Source organism: Lithobates pipiens, unplaced genomic scaffold, assembly GCF_037356315.1.
Source record: "Lithobates pipiens isolate NorthernLeopardFrog02 unplaced genomic scaffold, aLitPip1_a1.2 Scaffold_13, whole genome shotgun sequence".
NCBI lineage: Eukaryota > Metazoa > Chordata > Amphibia > Anura > Ranidae > Lithobates > Lithobates pipiens.
This window is the reverse complement of record NW_027507718.1, coordinates 82,183,354-82,204,712: the sequence shown is the minus strand read 5'-3', so window position 1 is coordinate 82,204,712 and position 21,359 is coordinate 82,183,354. Positions and strand designations below refer to the sequence as shown.

The 21,359-nt window shown below is 44.7% G+C and overlaps 1 protein-coding gene across 1 annotated transcript in view; it reads left to right on the top strand.

The window, feature by feature from the left end:
* LOC143975852 (atrial natriuretic peptide receptor 1-like) overlaps window positions 1–21,359 on the top strand; it is a 294,297-nt gene that overhangs the window by 128,092 nt on the left and 144,846 nt on the right. The window lies entirely within an intron of this gene.

The window sequence follows — 21,359 nt, the reverse complement described above, 5'->3', positions numbered from 1 at the left end:
AATAGCTGTCATCAGCATCTGACAAGCTGTCAATCATGTGTCATTCATAAAAAAAAAAAAAAATGTGTGATTGCTCCTTGACAGTCTCCTGTTCTTCCCCAGCCCGTGTGTCCTCCTCCTGTAGTGCTGATGCACCCCCCCCCCCCATGTCCTCAAAGGTGATGAGATCAAGGCCCTGGGTTCATTTCCATCTCATGTTCAGGATGATAAGTGGGGAGGTCAGTAAACTAGACTCTCATTTTTGAGCATCTCTTTATTTTGTGAATGAACATTGCAGAGCTCAATGTGGAGCAATTCTGTGTTCAGTGTTAATGAGTGCTGAACAGTAGAGGAGAAGATTGAGAACTCTGTGTCCTCAATACTTTTGTGTCACAAAGGAGAAACATCAGGGGTTTAACCCCTGATATTTCTCCAAAAAGTATCTGTCATAATTGTTATACACTGTTCACAAGGCCCTTATCACCCCCTGGTGACAGCAATAAAGTAAAAAAAGTAAGCAAATGAAAAAAAGAAATAACCAATTGCCGCCCTTGTAACACATAAGGAGCTGATTACACTGTTTAAAATGTCAAACTTTGCCTCAAGCACCTGAAGCACCTCAAGCGTGGCAAAAACACCAACCATTGGGCTTGGCAAGAGCACCTGGAAGCCACACAAAAGGAATGCAATTCTGCTCCTCCTCACTCCTCACCTTTCCGGTCTCCCCTCCCCCCCCATACCTCATGACCCCTCAGCAGCCTCCACTGGCAGGGGTGATGGTATAGTGCAGGGTGTCCCAGGTCCTTCCAGCACATCTGCCAGTAGCACACCACCAGCTGTAGACTACAGCAGGCAAATTTCTCTGCCCCATCTGCTGCAGCAAAAAATAATAATACAGTCACTGCCACCCACATGCATGCATCAGTGACACAATCCCTGTTGTGTTCTCTGCATGACATTATGGATGGGGCACTCAAGGCAGAGCAGCTGGAGAAAGAGGAGGACTTCTTTTCCTCTCAAAGTCCGCTTTATGCAGACACCATTCTTGCAATGCCACAGAACACACAAGAGGAGAGGGAGGAGGATTCTCGCAGCTTTGGAGGCATTGAGGCAGAGCAAGACATACACCAAACCCTTAACAGACGGTTTTCCATCCCCAGAACCCTTGAGAATAGTAGGTGGCTGGGAGAAAGCAGTTCCAGATACTGTAAGGCTTAGTGAGCCTGCAAAAGCATCAGAGATTACGTGGCATCAAGGAGAAGGATCACTACTATTTTATAAGACTATGTAATGTTCATTTTCTGGTACCGTTAAAGTCCTTGAAATGGTCCTATACTTATCTTAAAACTGACAGTTGCATATCATGGCTATTTTTGATAGCAGGGCCAATTCTTGCCATTATCAAGAGTACCTCTATAGGGTTACGGTGTAAAATAACCTCAAGGTAAATAGTGGTGATGAACACACAATAATGTGAACAATACACATATAGATTACACACCCAGTGAATAGTAGTGCGTGGAAAATGAACATAAAAAAAAATAGTCCATAATAAAAAATGTCCAATAATAGATAAAAAATCCTTGATAAAGGTTAGTGGATTGAGTGACTTGATACCACACCATGTGATAGAAAACGTGTCTCCACTTCCCCAATGTACACTCACCGACACTTTTTCCCTCACACCCTAATGTTCTGCAAAAATAGCTTTGCACCCCTTTAGGGTTGTGGGTATACCATCAATCAATTCAAGCATGCAAAGACCAATAGGAATCCATAATCTCAGTGTCAGAGTTTTTTTTTATTTTTTATACAACAGTTTACTGGTGGGGATGTGAAAACTGTTAAGAGTGACAAAATGCTCAAAAAACACTTATGTTGCTATGTTTTGGGTATTCCTATTCAAGTCTATGGGGCCCAATCTGCCTCCAATCTGCCAAAAAAGAAGCCCTTTTAGTACTTTTTTGAGTGACAGGCATTTTGTTTTAGACGACAGAACACTCAGATGTGAACAGGGGCTCCTGAAATGAATGGGATTTGCCTTGATAAATGTTCTAGAGCTTCAAGTGTTAAGCAAAAAATTGCTCAGGTGTAAATGGGGCCTTACATAACTTTTAAGCTGCGTACACAGGTTCGGGAAATGTTCGATATGAGCTTGTTGTCGGAAAGTCCGACCGTGTGTATGCTCCATCGAACATTTGCTGTCGGAAATTTTCCACACACAAATGTTTGAGAGAAGGTTCTCAAATTTTCAGACAACAAAACTTGTTGTCGGAAAGTCAGATCGTGTGTACACAAGTCCGTCGCACAAAAGTTCATGCATTCTCTGAATCAAGCAGAAGGAGCCGCACTGGCTATTGAACTTCCTTTTTCTCGGCTCGTCGTACGTGTTGTACCTAACCACGTTCTCACGTTCAGAATTTTTGGCCAACATTTGTTTGACCGTGTGTATTCAAGAGAAGTTTGAGCCAACATCCTTCTGAAGAAAATCCACATTTTTTTTGTCAGAAAATCCGATTGTGTGTACAGGTCCACAGCCCGCTACCCGGCCGGCCAGGAAAGGGGGGATGAGCGAGCGGCCCCCCCTCCTGAGCCGTGCCAGGCCGCGTGCCCTCAACATGGGGGGTGCCCACCCCAAAGCACCTTGTCCCCATGTTTATGAGGACAAGGGCCTCTTCCTGACAACCCTGGCCGTTGGTTGTCGGGGTCTGTGGGCGGGGGGCTTATCGGAATCCGGGAGCCCCCTTTAATAAGGGGGCCCCCGGATACCGGCCCCCCACCCTATGTGAATGAGTATGGGGTACAATGTACCCCTACCCATTCACCTGTAAATAAAAGTAAAAAAAAAAACACAACACACAAGGGTTAAAATAGTTTATTGCACAGCTCCGGGGGTCTTCGGGGGTCTTCTCGCCGGACTCCTCCGCTATCTTCTGCTAGCTCTTTTGCTAGCGGAGGAGCCCGGCTTTCTTCTTCGCCGCCTCCCTCTTCTTCCGACTTCGGGGGTCTTGTCCCCCTCTTCGGTTCTTCTTGCCGGGCCACCGCACCTTCTTTTAGCTCTTTTACAGGCGGTGGCCCGGTCTTCTGTCGTCGCCGTCTTCTGTTCTTCTGTTCTTCTCTTCTTCTCTTCAGATGTTGCCCCGTCGCTCTCTCTGCTCCCAATGACGGGGACACGGCGTGCGGCGACTTATATAGGGACATCACCGGATGATGTCCCCGCCCAGTATGATGTCACAGTCCCAGCATCCTCTGGGACTGTGACATCATACTGGGGGGGGGGACATCATCCGGTGATGTCCCTATATAAGTCGCCAAGCGCCGTGTCCCCATCATTGTGAGCAGAGAGAGCGACGAGGCAACATCTGAAGAGAAGAAGAGAAGAACAGAAGACGTCGACAGCGGTGACGGCGGCGACAAAAGAACCTGGAGACTCTCTCAAAATGAGCGGACTTTCCTCCGCGTGTGTGGGTGAGTCCGTTCATTTCAAAGGTACGGCGGATAGTCCGGCAGACATAGTACGCCGCATTAGTCCGCTGAAAAAGTGCCGTGTGTGGGCAAGTAGCCCGTTCGGAAAAGTCCGGCGGACAGTCCGGCGGGAAGGCCGCCAGACTAAGTCCGCCGGATAGTTGGCTACACGTGTGTACGCGGCATTAAGCTGCCTAAAGATGAGAGAACTTTTTACAATTTGGCACTGTGCTGCTTTAACTGGTAATTGCGCCATCATGCAATGCTGTACCCAAACAAAATTTGTGTCCTTTTTTTTCCCAAAAATAGAACTTTCTTTAATTAAAAAAAAAAATGATATTTTCTACCTTTTGTTATAAGAAAAATCCAATAAACTCAATTTTAGTCATACATTTAGGCCAAAATGTATTCAGCCGCGTCTTTGGTAAAAAAAAATGTCAATGAATGTATATTTATTGGTTTGCGCAAAAGTTATAGCATCTACAAACTAGGGTACATTTTCTGGAATTTACACAGCTTTTAGTTTATGACCACCTATCTCATTTCTTGCGGTGCTAAAATGGCAGGGCAGTACAAATACCCCCAAATAACCCCATTTTGGAAAGTAGATACCCCAAGGAAAGTGCTGAGAGGCATGTTGAGCCCATTGAATATTACATTTTTTTGTCCCAACAGATTGAATAATGACAAAAAAAAATTACAAAAAGTTGTCACTAAATGATATATTGCTCACACATGCCATAGTTATATGTGGAATTGCACCCCAAAATATATTTTGTTACTTCTCCTGAGTACGGGAATACCACATGTGTAGGACTTTTTGGGAGCTTAGCCACGTACGGTGCCCCGAAAACCAAGCACCACAGGATTTCTAAAGGTGTAAATTTTTGATTTCATTCCTCACTACCTATCACAGGTTTGAAGGCCATAAAATGCCAAGATGGCATAAACCCTCCCCCCAAATGACCCCATTTTGGAAAGTAGACACCTCAAGCTATTTGCTGAGAGGCAAGTTGAGTCCATGGAATATTTTATATTTTGCCACAAGTTGCATGAAAATGACAAACTTTTTATATTTTTTTTGGACAAAGTTGACACTAAATGATATATTGCTCAAACATGGCAAGGGCATATGTGCAATTACACCCAAAGATACATTCTGCTGCTTCTCCTGAGTATGGGGATACAACATGTGTGGGACTTTTTTGGAGCCTAGCCGCGTACGGGGCCCCGAAAACCAATCACTGCCTTCAGGATTTCTAAAGCCGCGTACACACGTAGCCGTCTGTCCAACGTACTTAGTCTGGCGGACGTCCGCCAGACTGTCCGTCGAAATTTCCGAACGGGCTACTTGCCCACACACGGCACTTTTTCAGCAGACTAATACGGCGTACTAAGTCCGCCGTACTTTCGAAATGAACGGACTCTCCCACACACACGGAGGAAAGTCCGCTCATTTCGAGCGCGTCTCCAGGTAGGCGGGGCCCGCGAAGGAGACGCCGCTGGCCCCGCCACCTGGTATGGACTTAAAGGGGAACCCCAACGCCGAAAAAAATCAGCGTGGGGGTCCCCCCAAAGTCCACAACAGACCCTTGTCCGAGCACGCTACCCGGCCGGCCAGGAAAGGAGGGGCGAGCGAGCACCCCCCCCTCCTGAGCCGTACCAGGCCGCATGCCCTCAACATGGGGGTGCCTTGGGGAAGGGGGGGCCGCGCACCCCCCCACCCCAAAGCACCTTGTCCCCATGTTGATGAGGACAAGGGCCTCTTCCCGACAACCCTGGCCGTTGGTTGTCGGGGTCTGCGGGCGGGGGGCTTATCGGAATCCAGGAGCCCCCTTTAATAAGGGGGCCCCCGGATACCGGCCCCCCACCCTATGTGAATGAGTATGGGGTACAATGTACCCCTACCCATTCACCTGTAAAATAAAGTACAAAAAAAACACAACACACGAGATAAAATACTTTATTGCACAGCTCCGGGGGTCTTCCGTCTTCGGGGGTCTTCTCGCCGGACTCCTCCGCTATCTTCTTGTAGCTCTTTTGCTAGCGGAGGAGTCCGGCTTTCTTCCTCGCCGCCGGCCTCTTCTCCCGACTTCGGGGGTCTTGTCCCCCTCTTCGGTTCTTCTGCCGGGCCACCGCGCCTTCTTCTAGCTCTTTTACAGGCGGTGGCCCGGTCTTCTGTCGCCGCCGCCGCCTTCCATTCTTCTTCTTCTCCTGGAGTTGTTGACTCGACGATCTCTCCGGCCGCAATGCCAGGGACGCCCTGCGCTGCCACTTATATAGGGACAAGGGGCGGTGTCACATGGCTTTATGTCACATGGGTTGGTCACATGGGTCACATGGGGACTGTGACATCGTAAGGGGGGCGGGGTCACCATGTGACACCAGCCCATGTGACATAAAGCCATGTGACACCGCCCCTTGTCCCTATATAAGTGGCCGCGCAGCGCGTCCCTGGCATTGTGGCCGGAGAGAGCGTCGAGTCAACATCTCCAGGAGAAGAAGGAAAAGAAGAAGAAGAAGAAGAACGGAAGGCGGCGGCGGCGACAGAAGACCGGGCCACCGCCTGTAAAGAGCTAGAAGAAGGCGCGGTGGCCCGGCAGAAGAACCGAAGAGGGGGACAAGACCCCCGAAGTCGGGAGAAGAGGCCGGCGGCGAGGAAGAAAGCCGGACTCCTCCGCTAGCAAAAGAGCTACAAGAAGATAGCGGAGGAGTCCGGCGAGAAGACCCCCGAAGACGGAAGAACCCCGGAGCTGTGCAATAAAGTATTTTATCTCGTGTGTTGTGTTTTTTTTGTACTTTATTTTACAGGTGAATGGGTAGGGGTACATTGTACCCCATACTCATTCACATAGGGTGGGGGGCCGGTATCCGGGGACCCCCTTATTAAAGGGGGCTCCCGGATTCCGATAACCCCCCGCCCGCAGACCCCGACAACCAACGGCCAGGGTTGTCGGGAAGAGGCCCTTGTCCTCATCAACATGGGGACAAGGTGCCTTGGGGTGGGGGGCCGCACGGCCCCCCCTTCCCCAAGGCACCCCCCATGTTGAGGGCACGCGGCCTGGTACGGCTCAGGAGGGGGGGGCGCTCGCTCGCCCCTCCTTTCCTGGCCGGCCGGGTAGCGTGCTCGGACAAGGGTCTGTTGTGGACTTTGGGGGGACCCCCACGCCGATTTTTTTTGGCGTTGGGGTTCCCCTTTAAGTCCATACCAGGCGGCGGGGCCAGCAACGTCTCCTTCGCGGGCCCTCGCCTACCTGGAGACCCGCTCGAAATGAGCGGACTTTTCTCCGGGCGGGAAAAGTCCGCTCATTTCAAAAGTACGGCGGACTGGCACACACACGGCCGGATTGTCCGCCGAAATGTGAGTACGGCGGGCAGATTGGTGTGCAACACGGCATTCTAAGTCCGCCGTACTTTCGGGTCAAAAAAGTATGCCGGAGGCTACACACGGGGGGGTTGTTTGGCGGACTTGAGTTTCCCGGACTTTTCCACCGGATTGTTTGATCGTGTGTACGTGGCATAAGGGCATACATTTTTGATTTCACTCCTCACTACCGCACTATCAGTTTTCGAAGGCCATAAAATGCCAAGATAGCACAAAATCCCCCCAAATTACCTCTTTTTGGAAAGTAGACACCCGAAGCTATTTGCTGAGAGGCATGGTGAGTATTTTTCAGCTCTCATTTGTTTTTGAAAATGAAGAAAGAAAAGAAACAGCAAGATCTGCAAAATACTCGCCATACCTCACAGCAAATAGCTTGGGTTGTCTACTTTCCAAAATGGGGGTTTTGTGCCATCTGGGCATTCCATGGCCTCCGAAACTGTGATAGGCAGTGAGGAGTGAAATAAAAAATTTACACCCTTAGGCTTGATTCACAGCTATGCATTTTTTTGTGCTTTTTGCATTTTGCAGATTTGCTCTACAGAATGTGTTCCATAGGAAACCATGTTAAATGGACTTTAGTGCAAATCTGCAAAATGCAAAAAGCACTAAAACTGCATAGGTGTGAATCCAGCCTTAGAAAGCCTGAAGGCGGTGCTTGGGTTTCGGGGTCCCGTACATGGCTAGGCTCCCAAAAAGTCCCACACATGTGGTATCCCCATACTCTGGAGAAGCAACAGAGTGAATTATGGGGCGTAATTCCACATATGCCCATAGCATGTGTGAGCAATATATCATTTAGTGACAACTTTGTGCAAAAAATAAAAGTGTATTTTTCCAGCAACTTGTGTCAAAATATAAAATATTCCAAGGACTCGACATGCCTCTCAGTAAATAGCTTGGGTTGCCTACTTTCCAAAATTGGGTCATTTGGGGGTTACAGGGGTACTTTTTATTTTTATTTTTATTTTTTTAAACTGTTCCTTTCATTTTTTGCTTTTGTATCATTTTTATTGTTATCTCAGCCAATGTAAATATCCCCTATGATAGCAATAGGTAGTGACAGGTACTCATTTTTGAAAAAATTAGGGTCTATTAGACCCTAGATCTCTCCTCTGCCCTCAAAGCATATGACCACACCAAGATCAGTGTGATAAAATGCTTTCCCAATTTCCCAATGGCGCTGTTTACATCCGGCGAAATCTAAGTCATGAAATGCTTGTAGCTTCCGGTTTCTTAGGCCATAGAGATGATTGGATTCTGATCTCTGATCAGCTCTATGGTCAGCTGGCGGAACCGCCGGATGCATTCTCAGGTTCCCTGTTGGGACAGGAGAGCCAGAGAAATTAATGGAAGACGGTGGGGAATTCCCTCCCACTGCTTATAAAAGCAGTCTAGATGCTAATTAGCTGCTAGGATTGCTTTTACATGAAAGCCGACCGCTGGATGAAAAGAATGCTACCTAAACCTGCAGGCACCATTCTGGTATAACCACTCAAAGTCCAGCAACATGCCAGTACTTGTTAGGCATATATTGTAATCTTTATTTTCATGCAGCCTGTGGGCTGAACGAAAAAAATATTGATTGGTGGGTATGCCCAACATTAGAATACTTCTAATGATGGGCATACATGGGAGACCTTGTGAAAGTGTGCCTAGTCTGTGCAGTGCTGTACCCTATGCCAATAATCAACTAGTGTATGGTAGCGTTCAAAATATTCACCAATGCAAAGACCAGGATTGTCAGGACAAGAGGGACAATAATAGCGGGTGTCACACCTATATCCGCGCTTGCTGCAGACACAACATCTTGGGGGGCTCGTTGGGTAGGGGTACTCGGGAGGAAAATGCCTCTCTTGCAGCCAGCTTACTGCATTTGGGCTCTGACGATTTCTTCCTGGAATTTAAGGAAGGATTCAGTCCATCCTGAAGCTCTGTATAGCACATGAGCGCTCAGCAAAGTCAATTGAAATAAATAAACAGACACTTTTTTGTAACAGCATCTGGCCTTACGGGGAACTAGGTATGGCGCCAACAACTGGTTGTTGAGGTCCGACCCTCCAATATTTTGGTTATATTTGTGGACACAGAGGGGTTTCTCCACAACACCAGTCATCGTAGTAATTTGGACCGTTGTTTCTGCATGAAGGGAGGACAGAACGAAAACATTCTTATTAACCCTCCACTTCACAGCGAGCAAATTATTACACTTGAAGCAGGCTCTCTCAGGAATCTACAAGCCGCTGGGGAAAGCCCCTGCGATTAGATCGCATGGTGCCACATGCTCCAATCTGATGATCAAACTAGTGACTAAAAAGTGTCACGCTCGTGTAATAATTGTCCACGTACAAGTGGTACCTCTTTCCGAATAAGGGTGACACCAAGTCCCACACAATCTTGCCAGTGCTCCCTATGTAGTTTGGCGGCTCTACGTGGCTATCTTTTCCCTCGTAAACCATAAAACTACATGTAAAGCCTGTCTCTGACTTCCTCTTCACTATCTGTCATGCTCAGAAACGTGTAGGCCTCTTCACTAGTGTACCTTCGATTTGCCATTTTGGGCTCTAAATTTATTGGTACACTAGTGAGACTCACAGGTAAAAAAGCTCCTGACTGTTGGCGACTGATTCAAACGCTACCAAAAAAACTGTTAGAGATTGCAGGGATCAGGCCTGACTCTGCGAACACTGCAGTTATGTGTGTTGTGTTTTGTAAGTGACAGTGATCGATCGATACTGCACTTGGGTGGGCTGGGCTTGATAGAGGGGCAAAACGCAGATGCTAGAAGGGCTGATCCCACTAACACTGCATTTTAGGGAACCCTAAACTGCTAGGGACGCTAGTATAGATCTGATTAGATCAGATATTGATCCGTTCAGATACTATAACACTAAGGGAGGTGTATGCTGTGGGCGTGGGGCAGGGGATAAAAACTTTATTAGGTAATAAACGACAGGTGCCCTGACACAAACAAACTAACTAATCAGCGTCACCCGTAACAGTTATACGGTGATCACTGGTGAAAGGGTTAACTAGGGGGCAATCAGAGGGTTAAAACCTTCATCAGGCAGTATATGGGGATACCTGATGCTATAAAAAGCTGACGGCGAACCTAAATACTTACCTGGCTACCTAGCATCACCTGTGACACTAATACGGCGATCAGAAAAAAGATTGCTTAGTGACACTGGTGACAGGGGGTGATCAAGGGGTTAAACCTTTATTAGGGGGGTTAGGGGGGTACCTTAAACCTAAAGGGGCCTACCACTAACTGCCCTACCACTTATAACAGTCACAAATTACACCAATGCAGTAATCAGTAAAAAAAAAAAACTGCTATTGGTGTCACTGTGACAGGGGGTGCAGGGGGGTGATTGGGGGGTGATTAGTGTGCCTGCGTGTTCTACTGTAAGTGTAGTGTTGGTGCAGACTCACTTGGATGGCTTCACGAGGAGTGATGGCTTCACTTCCTCTGCTTCTGTTTACATTACAGAAGCAGAGGAAGCATTCCATTTGCCGGGAGCGATCGCGAGGGGGTGGCAATGAATCAGTGGCCTCCCCCTCAGCACGGATCACTCCTGCAGCAATGCCGACCGCCTCGGGCACCGGGGGGGCGTAATGCACCCCCCACCCCGTGGGAGGTGAGTAACATACCCACTCTGCCTGCCTGTGCCATTCTGCCACAGTATATATGCGTGAGGTGGTTGGTAAGTGGTTAATCAACAAAATAATTATAAAATTAGAAGGCTCCCTATATTAGTGGGGGATAAGCCTCATGTTGCTCAGGACATGCGTTTAGGTCTGTTAGGGGTTAATAAGAGAAAATCTGCAGGGACAGGCATAGTAACGAAATGTGCCTTTCAACTGGCAGATGTCTGTTGTGGATTTCTTTAATAGCAAAAGGTGGTGCTTTCTTGCTTGAAATCGTCAAAAAATTTCCAATCCCAAAGAAGTCTAGTATTTCTTGCCTTAACGATTATTGTCACGTGGTTTTGACTTCTATTGTAGTTAAATGTTTTGAGAAATGAATCTTAACTAATACTAAACAGTGTAGTTCCCCAAGGCTGGATAGCTACCAGTTTGCTTTTAGATAACATACAGTAGATCTCCAGAGGATGTTATGGATTTAATACAGTTTTGCCAATGAAACTTGTTGCTAATTTAGCTAAATTTTTGGGGGACTGAGCTCAACCTTTTGTAAACAGGGTTTTGTATTTCAAGTCCCTTAATACAAAGATACCGCAGCCCCTTTTTGTTTATTTTATACACTTATGACACTAATGCCCTGTACACACGGCCGGACATTCCGACGACAAAATCCGTCCAATTTTTTCAGACGGATTTTGGCCCAAACTTGTCTTGCATACACGTGGTTGCACAAAGTTTTCGGAAAAAACGATCGTTCAGAACGAGGTGACGTAAATTACGTATAACGGGACTATAAAGAGGCCAGTAGCCAATAGCTTTCGTCTCGTAATTTATTCTGAGCATGCGTGGCACTTTGTGCGTCGGAATTGTCTACACACAATCAGAATTTAAAGGATCGGATTTTGTTGTCAGGAAATTTTAGATCCAGATCTCAAACTTCGTATGTCAGAAATTCCTATGGAAAAAGTCAGATGGAGCCCACACACGATCGGAATTTCTGACAACACAGTCCGATCCCACATGTTCCGTCGGAAAGTCTGACCGTGTGTACAGGGCATTACTTGTGTCTCTTGCTTAGAGGTGGACTCTGGTGCTCGCCATTGTCTGGTGGGCAAGGCTCATCAGGGACGATATTTTTTGAGGACGCTATGGAGGGCAGGCTTTTCAGAGCAGGGCCTCATTAACTTTTATAAAGCTGCAATTGAAAGTGTGTTAACTTATCACATTTCTCACAGGATTCTACATGGGGCATGACAGAAATGTCTCACAGAGGGTAATAAAAACAGCACATACAATTACTGCAGCTTACCAAGCTTTGAGGAATTGGGGGAGGGGAGGTGCCTTCAGAGAGCAATTATTATTTTAGAGAATATTTCACATCCTGGTAATGTTCTGAATAACTTGCTACCTTGTGGTAGACGGTATAAAAGTATTTTCTCCATAATTCCTTCGATAGCTCAGTTGGTAGAGCGGAGGACTGTAGAGGAAAAAAAAGTATTTTCTCCGGTACTGCCAGGTTGCGGAATAGCTTCTCTCCTCGATCCATGTGGCTTTTGAATGCTAGAAGTGTTTTGGAATAAACTGGGGGGGTTATGTATTTATTATGGTATGAGTATTGTGTTCAGTTTTAATGTTAGGTGTGGAATTCTTTTTGGCTACATTCACACTAGCGCAACTCCATAGTCGCACAATTTCCAGTGCGACTTTGATCCGACTTTACACTCAATGGATCTAAGTCACATGAAAAGTCGCACCAAAGTAGTTCAGGCACCTTTTCAAAGTTGCTGCAACTCCAATTTGAATGGGTGCCATTTAAAAGAATGGGCTGCAACTTTGATGTTCAAATGACATGACATGACAAGTCACACAAGTGGGAATGGAACCTTATTGTGAGGGAGCTACAACTTTTATGAATGTTATTGTTCACTTTTATGAATGTTATTGTAAAATGATAATACATTTTCTTATTCTAATTCTGATTCTATGTCTGAGACAGGGATTGAAAGTATATCTCCATATTGGAACCTAAAAAAAAAAAAAAAACTTGCCAGGGGTTTTAACCATCTCTGCTTTATTCAAAGCTTTAAAAAAGGCTTTAGCTTTAGATATACTTTAATGGCAACTTTATTGGCGTTTAATACATAAGAAATCTTTCTTTATGCACTTGTTATATGAAATGATAATATGTTTTGCAATATACTATTACCTATAGTTAAGTTATTAACTAGCAGATAAAACTGAGCTGATATTCAATTCAAACAGTTTAAAGCATAATATCCTAACTGTGTAATTTAATGGCTAATTTGGGCTTTGAGTATTCTCTCAAGTAATATATTTTCAGTGGCAGTTCGAAAGACGCACAGTACAATATTTACAAAGAATGTTACAGCACAGATGGTGTTGATTGTTTTGTGGCATTTATAGACGAGAAATAATGTAGTATTTATGACACTGATGAAATGTGGGAAAAACAGATGGTAGGGTATAAATTGCAAAGCTTCATTTTTTTAAGACTCTGTTAGAAACACAAGGGGGGTGATTTACTAAGAAGAAGGCACTGCGTCAGTTAATACATTAATTGGTGCACCAGAAAAGTCATTAACTGAACGTGCGAACCGGCACACATTGAAGCACAAACAACCATAATAAATACCCACATATGTGAACTGCAACTGGTGCTAGGGTAATTGTGGTTTTCTCATTGATAATAGTGAACGCCCAATACAATTAATTAATTTAATATCATTGGATGTGTCTTGTTAGACAATTAGTAGGTGTTCTCAGTTAATTAACCCCTTTGATGCTAGTCTCATTCCTATCACTTCTAATATATCTTTGAAATTAGTTTTTCCTTTCTTTACCCAAATCTTTCAATATAGTAAAAAGAACAGAGAAGTGTTTCTAAACCCAATAAATTAATATTTTCAGATCTTGATCTGTAAAGGTGACCATACACTGCAATCAGTTAGATCTTAAATAAATTTGATTTATTGCAATAGCCTATTTGATTTCCTATATTTTGAATTAATTGTTCAAGCGCATCTTCCTATTACCTACTGTATTTTGCCTAAATATCAAGTTGTACAGAGATTGGTCAATTAGATTTGAATAGTGCATGACCATCTTAAGTGCCAAATTTGGAATGTAGATGTGCCATGATCCACTTGTATTTTCCTAACGATATTTCTTGGGCATTATACAAGGCACATGAAAAACCACCTTTTTTCAAGACATGCTAGAGTGATCAAGAATCTTCAAACTACGGCTCTCCAGCTGTTTCGGATCTACACATCCCATAAGGCATTGTAACATTCACAGACATTACTAGGCATGATGGGAATTGTAGTTTCTGAACAACTGGAAGGCAGTAGTTTGAAGACCCCTGTGCTAGACCATTATTATGCCTCCAGAATTGAGAGTGTGGCATCTACCCAACTTCTCTCTGCTGGTGGACACAAGAACTTACATCTATAGACAGGGCAGGACTTACCATTGGGCTTGACTGGACTCAAGCCCATGGGCCCCACCAAATAGGGGCCCCGTGGACCCCGCCGAGACACATAGCTGAGTGTACTCGGCTCCGCCCACAGTCACGCCCAGTCCTGCCCTATGATGGACATAACACGGGGACTAGGTGTAACTGTGAGCCGAGCAAAGTACACTCAGCTACACTCAGCTCCGTTCGGGACTGCGAGAGACTGAGAGTACTCGAGAGCTGCCAAGAGGACCTGAGAGACACAGAGAGGACCTGAGAGCCGCCAACTGCCTCAGAGAGGACCCGAGAGCCGCCGAGAGCACCCGAGAGCCGCCAAGAGCCTCCCGGAGGACCAGAGAGCCGCCAAGAGCCTCCGAGAGGACACTAGAGCCACTGAGAGGACCCAATAGCCTCTGAGATGCACAGGACTCTGTATCTCGGCGGCACCATTTTTAAACTTCAAGACTGCAATGACAAGGCTGCAAATGACACTGACAAGGCTGCAGATGGACACTGATAAGGCTGCATTGATTGGCATTTCAATTAAATTTTTTTTTCCCTTAAAATTCCCTCCTAAGCTTGGGGTACGTGTTATACGCCGATAAATACGGTAATGTATAGAAGGTAGGGCCTGAAAGTGACTCAAGCCCAAGGGCCCTCACCACCCTAAGTCCTGCCCTGTCTATAGATATATCTATATACACACACACACACACACACACACACACACACACACACACTGAAGCAGGAAGCAATATACATTGTCCCAGAAGTGAATCTGTACAAAAGTTGTAGGTGTGTGTTTTCAGGCCAAATCATTTAGACATACACACATGACTCAGACAAACACCACCCCATGTAAAAATATATAAAAAATTATCTTAATTTGCAAATAAGGATCATCTCTTTCTCAGAGAACAGTGAGCGTGGTGGGAAGAAATTAGCAGCAGAACAAGCAACTTCCTAGAGGGACATGATGTCATTCCTGTGTTCTGGCCACCACTTCCTGGAACCAGATATGCACCACGGGTACATAGTTCCTCACACACAGGAGTTGCGCATCTCACATACATGGCGGTCATGCATCTAGCTGCAGGAACATAATATTTATGGAAATTACCGTATATACTCGAGTATAAGCCGAGATTTTCAGCCTCTTTTTTGAGGCTGAAAGTGCCCCCCTCGGCTTATACTCGAGTCATCGCTGTCTGCCCGCTCGATCAGCGTGTCGAGCAGACAGACAGCGGCCATTCTGATTCAAAAGCCGCGCCTCCGGCTCCGCCTTCGCCTGTGATAGGCGGAACACTGAATTTCCCAGCAGCCTGTGTTCCGCCTATCACGGACGTCGTATCATCCTCGTACTACGGACGAGGATGATACGACGTCTGTGATAGGCGGAACACAGGCTGCTGGGAAATTCAGTGTTCCGCCTATCACAGGCGAAGGAGGAGGCGTGGCTTTTGAATTTTACAATGGCCGCCGACGAAGAGGGCACGGGACGGAGGCAAGGCAAGGCACGGCACGGCACGGGACGGGACGGGACGGGACGGGACGAAGGCAAGGCACGACACGGGACGGAGGCTCGGGACAAAGGCTCGGGACACAGGTAGGCTGGACACACACACACACACACACACACACACACACACACACACACACACACACATGGATGGATGGATACACACACACACACAGGGATGGATGGATGGAGACACACACACACAGGGATGGATGGATGGATGGATGGAGACACACACACACACAGGGATGGATGGATGGATGGAGACACACACACAGGGATGGATGGATGGATGGATGGAGACACACACACACAGGGATGGATGGATGGATGGATGGAGACACACACACACAGGGATGGATGGATGGATGGACACACACAGGGATGGATGGACGGACACACAGGGATGGACGGACACACAGGGACGGACGGACACACAGGGACGGACGGACACACACACAGGGATGGACAGGCATGTCTCACCCTCGGCTTATACACGAGTCAATAAGTTTGCCAGTTTTTTTGGGGGTAAATTGGGGGCCTCGGCTTATATTCGGGTCGGCCTATACTCGAGTATATACGGTAATAGTAAAGCAGATGCAGATTTCCATGACTGGACTAACAATTATAGTGAATAGAAACTGTTGTTTTCTATTAAACAAGCTATAAATGGGCCATTGACATGAATCACAGTTGAACTTAGGAACGTTTCTTTTCAAAGCTAAACTAAATGAAATCCTTTCTTATTTTTGCTTGGAGATCCCAAATTTTGCCAGTTTCTATTCCCGTCACATAGCCAAACATGAAGTGAGGGTAAAACCCTAACAACATCTTTCCTTGGGCACACACAGGTCAATCTAAATATTTTCCCTACTAGGGAAATTGCACTCTAGTATTTTGCTCTGTACGAGCCAAATTATTAGGTATCTTGGACTTTGGAGTTTATTTATTAAAGGCAAATCCACTTTGCACTTGGAAGTGCAGTTGCTGGAGATTCGAGGGAGACATGCAATGAAAATAAAAAAAAACAGCATCTTTGCTTCTACATGATTGGAGGATAAAGTCACCAGTGCTTCCCCTCAGATTTACAGCAAGTACTGTACACTTCTATTTCAGAGTGAATTTGCCTTTAATAAAGCCCCAAATGCCTAATAATTTGGGGTGAACCCAACAAAGTGCTAGAGTGCAATTTACCTAACAGGGACACTAGTTAGATTGACCTGTGTGTCCCCAAGGAAAGACATTGGTAGGGTGGTTTTACCCTCACTTCCTGTTTGGTTATGTGGAACCATAATTTTCCTTTGCTGGTGCCTATTCAAGGTAGCATATGCACAATCCATGCTACCATGAAGGCATCAGGAAAGTAGATTTTAGACAAATGACACCTTTTTTTGTTTTGCCATACCAGCCTAGTTAAGCTGCAGTTGGGAAATCTGTTGCATGTAAATTGGGGAGGGGGGGGGGGGGGAGTGTAAAATGCATTACTTGGATTGAGAATGCATCTACAAAACAAATTAACTAAACAAATAAAACATACAAAATTTGCTACACATTGTATTGGTCAACAAAACAGGACTTGGGAAAGAGCAAGGAAAGCAACAACCACATGTATGTTAATTGAGACCATAACAGAATATGGTTTTGAGGTCTAACCATTTTGCAAAGGAAATTAACAAGAGTTAAAAGGACTGTGCCCACAAATGAACAGTCTCTTAAGGATTTAAATATTTAGTAGTCACAACAGCTTGAGGAAGATTTTGCAAAATAATGCAGCACAAACAATTAAATCAAAGTGAAACTAATGCCTCATACACACGATCGAGTCCGCCGGACCACAGTACGCCAGACAATTCTATCGTGTGTGGGCTCCAGCTGACTTTTTCATCGTAAAGTCCGGCGGACTTAGAAAGTAGTTTTGACTCAAAATTTGTCCGCCTGGACTTGGCTTTCAGAGGACAACACGTTCCTCAGTGTGCTAGTCCAGCGGACTAAGAATGATGCATACTCTGAAGCAAGTACAAGACGAAGGCTATTGGCTACTGGCTATTGAACTTCATTTTTCTAGTCCCGTCGTACGTGCTGTACTTCATCGCGTTAGAAATCGTCGGACTTACAGAGCGTCCGTGTGTGGTCAAGTCCATTCATTATAAAGTCCAATCACGTGTACACATCATAACAAACACAGATTGACAACATCAAAAATATTTCAGTGAAACATATCCCCCCCCCCCCCCCCCAAAAAAAGGAAAAAAAATACTTGCTCTAAAACACATCTGTTTTGCAAAGACATAAACAAAATACAAAGAGAAAATACATTTGTTAAAAACTCTATAAGGACACCCAAATGTACTCTCTTTTTTTCTACTTCAGAAAACTCAATTGAGTAACTATTCAGCTTGACGCTCATTCACTGTCTCCAACCAGATCTTAAATCATCGTGGAAGAGACTTAATTTTTAATCAACATCCTCCATTTTTTAAACTTCCAGATGCCTTAGGCATCCACACCCTTCTTTTTATCCAACACAAAAAAGAAGTATAGCTTGCTTAGCCATTATCCTATACATTGTTTACTGTCTAATGAAACCTTTTTATATACATACAAGTTGCATGCATCCCACAACACTTCCTTTAATGCACATAACGCTAACCACAATACTCACTGTTTATCTTTTTCCAGTTCCCCAAGCCATACATCATCATTTTCCACTCACTCACCTTCACTCCTGTTATTTCTTTCACCGGATCTTGACTCTTATTGATCACATCTTTCACTACACCACACCCCCAGAAAACATTCTCTCTGTCTTATACACCCCCACAATTCATTCTTGGACAAATATCAGACACACACAAATATATCATTTTCATAAATAGCCTTGCAGACATTCATGCAAACTCATCCATACTATCTGCCTCTGCACATTTGTCACCCCATATGCACTCATTGTCTTCCATACTTCCCCAGCCACTGACAAATTAACTTCCTTAAGGTTACACACATACTCCTTCTCTATCAACCACTTTCTCACCTTCACTTTATCCCTCTCCCCTTCTCCTAAATCTGCCAACCTAAACTCTACCCTAAACTTTTCTAATACCTAGTAGTGGAGTGCCACCACGTAGGCCACCGGTATGCTTGAATCCCTTCCCACCCACCCCCATCTCCTAAACCACCACCCACCCGAAAAAGATATCATCCTACCACACACTTCGCCATTCCTCAGAATTTTCACCACGCAAAACCAATAATGCATTAACAAAAACACTCTCACATTCGGAAAAGCCAACCCACCATTACATTCACGTCTACACATATATTCTGTCTTGACTCTTTCCATTTTCAACCCCCATAAAAAAGTAAACAATAACTTATTAATTTTCCTCAATCTTATCTCCCCAGGAGGGAAGATATTGCTTGCATACAAAATTAAAGGTATGATTACTGCCTTGACTACTAAAACTTTCCCATAAATCAACAATTTTCTCATGCCCTGTACACACGACCGGTTTTCCCGGAGGAATAAACTCTGAAGGTTTTTCCGACAGAGTTCCGACGGAATTCCGCTGAAACTGTCTTGCGTACACACGATCACACCAAAGTCCCACTGTCAATAAAGCGGTGACATAAAACATGTACGACGGGACTAGAAAAACAAAGTTCAATAGCCAGTAGCCAATAGCTTCCGTCTTCGCACTTGCTTCAGAGCATTCGTTGTTTTTGGTCCATCGGAACAGCATACGGGCGAGCGGTTTTCCCGATAGGAATTGGTTCTGTCGGAAATATTTAGAATATGTTACATTTCTAGCTCCGTCAAAATTTTCGAAGTGAAAAGTCCGATGGGGCATACACATGATTGGAATATACTATGAAAAGCTCTTGTCAGACTTTTTCTGTCAGACATTCCGCTTGTGTGTATGCGGCAGACATCAAAACCTCAACTTCTTGGCTATCTTTGCTCCCACTTCATTACCGTACGCTTCCACTTTCATTCCATGGTCAAACACAATAACCAAAATCCTCACTCCATCCTCAACTTTCCCAATCTGATCATCCACACATTCCACTTGTCTCCCATATACACCCAAACTACAGTTATTTCAATTCACACTCATTCCCGCACATACACAAAAAAATAGACAAAAGTAACTTCACCCTTCTTACGCCCACTACCGACTGACATACTGCCCCACCACGTCATCCATATAATCTAAACATTTCACAATTTTCCCCCCACTCCCAGGCACCAAAAAGCCCCTCACCACCTTATCCCTCTGTATCATCCTTAACAGCGGATCAATAAAAAAAATAAAGAGAATAGGGGACACCCCTGTCTCCCCCTAGATTTAACGAAAAAAGCCTGCCCCAAACTCCAATTAACCAGAACCCGACTACTGATCCCCCAATACAGCTCTTTTATTACATTAATGAGCTGCTGTGGTATACCCATCTGCTTCAAAACCTCCCACAAAAACCTATGATTCGCTTTATTGTATGTATTCTCTAGGTCAGATGATGTCAGGATAATCAAACTATTCCTACCTTTACAAAAATAAATTATATCCCTAACTAAAATTAAATTCTCTGAGATCATTGGACCCGACACTGCACAGGTCTGCATCTCGCTAACCATCCTACTAAGGACCTTAGATAATCTCCTCGTCACCATTTTTGCAAATACCTTGTAGTCTGAATTTAACAAGGAGATAGGCCTCCAATTTTGAATATCCTTCCTATCCCCTTATAAATTAATATCACTACCCCTTCTCTCATAGATTTGGATATAATACCTTCCCTCATCATGTAACTAAATAACTCAACTGCTTTCTCCTTAATAATATCCCAAAACAATTTAATAAAAAACTCACTTGGGAAGCCATCCCCTCCTGGGGTTTTATTAGCCCCCATGCTTGTCACAGCTTCCCACACCTCCTCCTCGTTCACCTCTTTCTGCAAAAAAACCTTATAATCCTCATCTGAATTATCCTCTACCATATCAATAATTCTAGTATCTGACTCATCCACACACTCCTTCATACAACCGTTCCTAAAATTTAGTCACGCATTCCAGCACATTCTCTCCCTTACATTCCCTCCCTTCTTCATCATACACAACCTCAAACATTCCTTTTTCCTTACAAACCTTCTTGAAAAAAAATCTAGAGCATTTTTTATCCTGCTCCAGATGTTTTACTCTCGCTTGAAAAATAATTTGTTTTCCTCTTTCAGTGAATACCTCTTTAATCCTCTTCCTAACATGGTCTATTTCATCGGCCATGCCAAAGCCCATATTCCTAAATGAATTTAATGTAGCCAACCTGACTTGTAACCTAGAATATCTCCTTTTCTCACTGCTACTTTTATCCCTACTCTTTTTTGAAAAAATTATAAAATTTTTCCTTTTGACCCAATCCCACCACCCCAAAATATTACTGAAATCTTTTTTCCTATTAACCCATCTACTATATACATTACTAAAATGGGCTTTGGCATGCTCGTCCTGCAACAATAAACTATTTAACCTCCATACCCCTAAACCAAACTTAATACTATCCCCCATACTCAAATCAACATATACTTCTACATGGTCTGGAAAAATTACCGACCTGTGGTTAACATTAGCACATTTGAACGCATCAGAAAACAAACATAAATCAATTCTGGATTTGGTGCGCCCCCTCTGCAAAAAAAAAAGTGAAATACGGATCCACCAAACCCAGAACAATATGAGCATCATTGAGATGTAAGTCCTGAATTACCCCATTCAGAATGGTGCTAACTTAGTCTCTGCTACTCCTATCCGATCTTTAACTAAATGGATTGTATTATAATCACCCATGATCACACTAGGTCTTCTTCCCACTGCATGTAACTTCAAAGCTTCAAAAAAC